Source organism: Anopheles gambiae, assembly GCF_943734735.2.
Source record: "Anopheles gambiae chromosome X unlocalized genomic scaffold, idAnoGambNW_F1_1 X_unloc_24, whole genome shotgun sequence".
In the NCBI taxonomy this organism is placed as follows: domain Eukaryota; kingdom Metazoa; phylum Arthropoda; class Insecta; order Diptera; family Culicidae; genus Anopheles; species Anopheles gambiae.
Genome location: NW_026902631.1, coordinates 50,001 through 57,500, shown reverse-complemented (window position 1 = coordinate 57,500; position 7,500 = coordinate 50,001).

Here is a 7,500-nt window from a genome sequence, read left to right as displayed (position 1 = left end):
GCACATTTCCGAGACGATGTTATCCATTGTTACTCGGGAATGGCACCGCTGCTGCATCTCATTCCGGATCCGATCGAACCGTGGACAGTGGAACAGCACGTGTTCAACGTCTTCCACGGCGTCACCACATTCAGGGCAGTTGGGCGAGCCCTCCAGGATGCCTTTCTCGACGAAATAGGAGCGCAAGAACCCGTGCCCCGTGAGGAGCTGGGTGAGGAAAAAGTCAACTTCCCCATGCTTGCGGCTGACCCAGAGATTAATGTCTGGAATCAGCCTCCTCGTCTTCAGTCCTGGTGCTCCTGGTTGCCCTGCACCCGTTGTCCACTGGTCCTGCCAGCGCCTCATCGTCTCCTCCCGTTGCCGCTTTCGTATGTCCGATTGAACTCCACCACTCGCTACCTTTTCGTCGTGGCAGCGGATATCCTCCTGCATGAGGAGGACTAACGGGGTGGTGTTGGCAACAACGCAAGCGGCATCATAAGAAACGGTCTGGAAGGCGCTGGCGACTCGGAGAGCCCCCGGTCGATGCGCCCTTTGGACCGATTTGCGATGGGTCTCCTTGTCGAGCACCCATCGCCCCCAGGTGGCAACTCCGTATCGGATGATACTGTTGCCGACGTTTACGAGCTGTCTCCTACTGCGGCTCTTAGGACCACGCTTATTCGGCATCAGGCAGGTCAAGGCATTCGTAATCCGTGAAGCCTTATTGACCACCCTCTCCAGATGCCGGCTGTGGTGCTGTTTGCGGCAGAGGTCCACTCCCAGGTACTTCAGCGTTTCCGTGGATTGGATCGAGTGACCGCCCGCTTGAAGCTCTGCGAGCTGCGGGACATGATGGGTACAAAAGATCATGAACCCGGTCTTTTGGTGGGCAAGTTCCAAACCGACTCCTTGCAGCCACCGCTCGATCCTCTCCAGGTTAGCCGTTGCTAATGCGCTGACCTGTTCCGTGGTCCTTCCCAAAAATGTGAAGGCCACGTCGTCAGCGAACCCGATGATGTCCGCTCGTAGTCCTTCGAGCGGCAAGCGGAGTAGGTCGTCGTACATGACGTTCCAAAGTGTTGGTCCTAGAACCGAACCCTGAGGAACGCCAGCAGATACAGTCCTCGACACTATTCCTTCATCCGTATCGTAGTGGAGCGTTCGGCCAATGAAATAGTTCCGCAGCAACGCCTGCAAATAAGGCGGAGTGTTTTTACGCTGCAGAGCTTGGCCGATCGCTGTCCAGTTTGCCGAGTTAAAGGCATTCCGGACGTCCACCGTTACCACCGCACAGAGACGATCCCCCTTTCGCTTTTTGTCTAGAGCGACTTTACCATTGTCCATCACCCGAGTGATGGCATCAACGGTTGAACGCCCTTTACGGAAACCGTACTGGGCGTCCGAAAGTCCCCCGGTCGACTCCAGATGGGTTGTCAGCCTCCGCTGAATCAACCGCTCTAAAATTTTCCCCAGCACACTCAGCAAACAAATTGGCCGGTACGACGAGGGCTCCCCAGGTGGTTTCCCCGACTTGGTAAGCAGCACCAGCTGTTGCCGCTTCCATGCGTCGGGGAAAGTGCCTGCCTCCAGTAGCTGCTTATAGCTTTTAGCAAAAACTTCCGGAAAAGCCAGAATTGCCGCAGCTGCTGCCATATTTGGAATATTGTCGTCCCCCGGAGCTTTCTTGGGGTTGAGTGAGCGGGCAATTTCCTTCAACTCTTCCGCCAACTCCTCCTCCGAGACTGGATCCTGTGGATCCTCACCTACTTCCGTCTCGGGCCACTCCATCGGGGGACGATCGGGAAAGAGCTCATTCACGATGAACTGGAGCTTATTGGCATCCCGTTCCATCGGAACCCGAACTCCTTCCCACTGCTGCTTGCGGATTTGGTAAGCAGGGCCAAAGCCGTGCGGTTCCAATTGTTCCGGCAGATCCTGCTTGTGTTGGTCCTTGCTGAGCTTGATGGCCCGTTCCAGGGCAGCGCGTGCGTCCGACTTCATTTGACGCCTTTCCTCGCGCTGCTCCTCGGTCCGGGCCCGGTTGAACCGCCGTTTCATTCCGTGATAATGGCTGCGCAACCGATCAATCTCGGACGTCCACCAATAAACTGGCCGCCGGCCCTGTCGCCTTGGGGGTTGCCTAGGCATGGTGCCATCACAGGCCACCGTGATGGCCTGGGTAAGCTCCTCTGGCGTAGCAACATGCCCAAAAATGTCCTGGTCCCTCAAGATTTCAACGAACAAATCCTTGTCGAAGAATCTTGTGGACCACCTTCCCCCATTCGCTGCTGAGTGTACCTCGTTGTTGGCGCGCTGTCTCGGAACCCTGCCGACCACAAACTTGATAGTATTGTGGTCACTTGGGGTTTCGTCACACACGCGCCAATTGTTGTCCCCTACCAAGGAGGGGCTGCAAAAGGATACGTCCACGATGGAGTTGCGACCATTTGCCCCAATCCAAGTGCTCTGGTTGCCCTGGTTCAGGAGAACCAATCCCAGAGCAGCCGCCGCATCCATCACAACTCCCCCCCTAGATACCCTTTCCCCGTCGTTTGGCCTCCGCTCCATCCCCCATGCACCTGACCAGGCGTTTACATCACCCCCGATCACGGTGTCCCGATTCCGTGGAAGTACAGACACGATTTCGGTCCATTTGCGTTTGTACTCCTCGACAGTCAAATCGGAACCCACGGGTGGTAGGTAGACAGAACAAAAAACGATTCCCCGCATCTCGACCACAACGAAGTCCTCGCGTTGGTTGTCAATGATGCGCTGAAAAGGATAATCCCCAACTGATACCACTGCTACCCGACCAGTGGTATCGGTAACCCAATTGCTGTTATTATTCGGCACCCAATAGGGGTCCGAGATAAGCAGAATATCACAACCCTCGGCACGAGCACTTTGCAAAAGCAAGTCTTGTGCCGTTTGGTCATGATTGAGGTTCTGTTGGAACACTCTAATCATGACTGGGCTGTGGGGTTACCTTTCCAAAGTAGCGGCAACTACGCTGGCCCAGCGAATGCCCGATTGCATCCGGGCCCTCGCATCCCAAGCACTTCCGCTCCCTAGTGCACGGTCCCTCGTGCTTATCTTCCGCGCAGCGATGGCATTTGCTACTGCGGTCCTTGCCACGGCAACGGGCAGCAGTATGCCCGTATTCGTAGCACCGGTAGCATTGCCGCCGACGCTCCAAAAGCCGAAGCCTGCAGCATTTGCTGAAACCGACCGTGTATTGCCTTGCCAGGGCCTGGTCGGTCACCGCTATTGCTGGGCAGTCGAAAAATGCGACCAACGTACCGTAATGCGTTTTTACGGTCGTGATCTGGTCGCTGAAAATTTCAACGCCCAGCGCGGCACTCATTTCCGAAGAAATTTCTTCGGACGAAGTGCCAGGCGGAATGTTGGTGCAGTTCACCCGCACTGAGGGTGTCCGCGGACGGCATTTTGCTTTGCCATCAAGGGCCGCAGACACCTCTCTCCAAAGGGTCATCGTTTCCTGGTGCGACATTGGTGCTAGCTCCAGGAGTAGATGACCCTTAAAGTTTGTGCGGATTCTCTGCACATCCTCTTTCTTCACCGTTTCCCTAAGGATAGGCATCATGTCCGCGTGCTTGAATCCCCCAATTGATTCGAGCTCGATGGCGTTTGGCATTCGGCCGGCCCTGGGATTAGAAGCAGATGCCGGCTTTTGCTTGGGTTGGGGAGCAGAAGGTGGCGTGTTTGCGGCGAGGCTAGCTGCTTGCTCAGCTTCACGCTGCTTCTTCCTCTTCCGTCTCTCCCGGCGCACGGCGGTCTTCCCCTTTACCGTCCGCCATTCTTGCGCACCCTCTTGCCCCTCTAATGGTCCAGATCCCTGGTCCGTCGAACAAATTTCCCCTTCGCACGGTTCCTCTGCCACAACTACCTTGGCATTCCGACCCTTTCCCTTCTTCTTGCCCTTTTTCCCTTCCTGACCCACCAGCTGTTGTCCCTGTTCCCCATTTCCTCCTGTCTTGGCCTCATTCTCCCTAACTAGTGTGTTGAACATCTCCCGCATAATTCCCCCAAAAACAGTGAGGAATTTGGTGATATCGGTCTCATCCAAAGGCAAAGATCCCGGTTGCGGCTCCTGATTAGGGCCTGCCAAAGGCCCTTATTCTTGCTCCAACACCGGGTCCTCCACCACGAGATCCTCGGTTCCCGTTCCAACATCAACTCCTGACCCCGCCTCTCCCAGCCAAATTGCTGGAAGATTGTGCAGCAGGGCTAAGACTGAGCCGATACGCTCTTCCCAATTCGAGAATTGGGGCGTCTTGGCCAAAATAGCCCTGTGCTTTACGGTGTCCATGATAAACAGCATGAGCTCATGTTTTGCCTTTTGCAATGGGCCCATGGGATTTGACTCTGCTGGATATGCGGTAGCGAAAAATTTCCTGTCGTAAATTTGCCCTGCCTTAGAGCCCTCCCCTTGGCTGTCTTCCGCAATCTGCGGGAGAACAGAGACCCTTTTTGATTTTCCCTCCACCTCTACCGAAGAAGCTCTTCGTAGGGCAGGTGCCTTGGAAGCCATCAGCTGGGTTGTTGATGCCCGTCTACCAAAGCTGGTGGCCGAAGCCTTAGACGGGGACATCGTTCCCAGCGAGCTACGGCGGACGGAATATCTACTCGTCACTGCCTTCGAGGGACTACTTCTACGAGCTAAAGTGGAGCGTGTGTTCATCACCATTTTACTACCGGTTAGTTTCTACGGTTAAATTCTATGAGGGTTATTATGACTGTCTACTGATTTTCTAAGGAATTTCGCAAGTAGGTTGATTGATTGATTAATTAAGTAATTATTGTCAGAATAGGGATGAATTTTAATGTCAAAATTTTAATTTAAACGGGAAAATGAATTTATTGTCAAGTTTAGAAACGTTAGATGTCAATGGATTTTGCGCTGTAATCAAATTGTCAATTACTTTTTTGTCAATATGATGAGACGTTTGATGTCACTGTCATTCAAGTTATTGATAAATTGTCAAATCTATTTGAGTGTCAATGGTACCGTGATGTTTTACGTCAATGTCTAATGGATGCAATTTAATGTCATGGGAATAATCAAATAAGATGATTAAAGTTATTTTCAAATTGATGCAACGGAGAAAGTATTTACTGGGTTAGATGGTATTGATAATTAAAAGAAAAAGCTTAGGAAGCGAATTAAATGATTGGAAGCGGATTTAAGTAAACTTTAATTAAATTTAGAAAAAGGGGAATTCCATAACATGAAAGAGTTTTCCGAGATTAAAATTTTAGTTTAATAGCTGTCAGTCTATTTGTTGTCAATAACGGTAAATGTTAGGTTTAAACAAGCTGTCCAAACAATTTAAATGTCAACAGGGTATGAAGTTGTGTATTTAAGGATTAATAGAATTGAATTTATTATTGTGTAATAAATTGTTACTTAAGCATAAGCGATTTTAATTTAATTTAATTGGTTGAATATAAATAATTGATTTTTTAAATTATTATTTAATCGGTTGCAACTGCAAAGAATTTTAATTATAACTGTCAACCAATTTAAGATGTCAAGATGACGTTAGGTGTCAGATATTTTGAGCTGTCAAATTAATTGTGTGTCAACGTTAGATGTCAAGTGTTAAAATGTCAAATCAAACTATTTTGTTATTATTAAGAGAATTTATTATTAATAATTATTTAAATTATTTAAATCAGAAAACTAATAATTTTTTTTTTTAATACATGCACAGAACCAGGAGAAAAAATAACTACGTGATTATTAAAACTTCTACTTATTAAAGAGTTATTGGTTATGGTTGAAGAAGACGAATTACTATTTAAAAGAAGTTATTGGAAATTTGTTGGTAAATATTAGAATTTGTTAAATTATTTTATATGAAAACTAATACAAAGTGTATAAATGTATTAAATAATTGAGATTTGATTTTGTAAGGGAATATAACTAATTGGATTGTGATGGAAAGTATGCTTGTCTAATTGTTGAGCGTTGAATTTGAAATTGTAATTTATTAATTTGCTCTATTGTGCTTATGGCGTTGTAAGTTAATTATTTTAAACAAAGGATTTTTTTAAAACAATTATTCGTTTAAATATTCGAGTGAAAAAAAATTAAACATTAATTTTATTTTAAATTGAAAATAATTTGCTCATGGATAGAAAATGAATTAGGGATAATATTAAAATATTCGCAGATGGCTTTCTATGTGTAATTTCAGTTTTTTCAGAGTTTTCGAGATTTGAATGAGATGAATGAAATGAATGAAATTTAAGAGTGCTTAAAAGTGACAAACTACGTGAGGAGACGTGTGTGCTTCAACATTACAGGTAAAATGGACCAAATGTCCCGTTATATTTTTGTCTATGCTACGGGATACAGGTAAAATGGCTTTCCAGTCACCTTGCTCTACGCTCCCTTACTGGAGATTTGTTTGTTAGTTTTACGAGAGTTTTGAAATTTGGTTAGGATAGATTTTGAAAATTTGAATTGTTAGTTCTACTGGTTTGGGGAATTATTCTACTTTACGAATGGTGGTTTGATTTTTTTTTTACTGTTGTGTGTCTTTTCAAAAATTAAAGGTATCTTTAAGTTGGATATTAAAATTTTTAATTAATCGAATGATATTGGGAAATATACAAGGAATTTAAAGTTTATTATTATGTAACAAATTGTAACTTCAGGAACGAAATTTTAATTTAACTTAGTTGGTTAAATATAATTAATTGATTTTTTAAATTATTATTTAATCGGTTGCAACTGTCAAAGAATTTAAATTATAGCTGTCAACCAATTCAAGATGTCAAGGTGACGTTAGGTGTCAGATATATTGAGCTGTCAGTTTGATTATATGTCAACGTCAAATGTCAAGTGTTGAAATGTCAATTCAAACTATTTTGTTATTTTTAAATTAATTAATATTAATAATTATTTAAACTATTTAAATTCATTAATTTTTTTTTTTTTTTACATGCAAAGAACCGGGAGAAAAAATAACTACGTGATTATTTAACTTCTGCTTGTAAAAGGGTTATTGGTTATGGTTGGAGAAGACGAATTATTATTTAAAAGAAGTTATTGGAAATTTGTTGGTAAATATTAGAATTTGTTAAATTATTTTATATGAAAACTAATACAAAGTGTATAAATGTATTAAATAATTGAGATTAAATTTTGTAAGGGAATATAACTAATTGGATTGTGATGGAAAGTATGCTTGTCTAATTGTTGAGCGTTGAATTTGAAATTGTAATTTATTAATTTGCTCTATTGTGCTTAAGGCGATGTAAGTTAATTATTTTAAATAAAGGATTTTTTAACAATTATTCGTTTAAATATTTGAGTGAAAAAATTAAATAAATATTTTTTTTTTTTTAATTGAAAATAATTTGCTCATGGATAAAAACTGAACTGGGGATAATTTTAAAATTTTCGCAGAAGGCTTTCTATGTGAAATTTAAGTTTTTTCAGAGTTTTCGAGATTTGAATGAAATGAATGAAATGAATGAAATGAATGA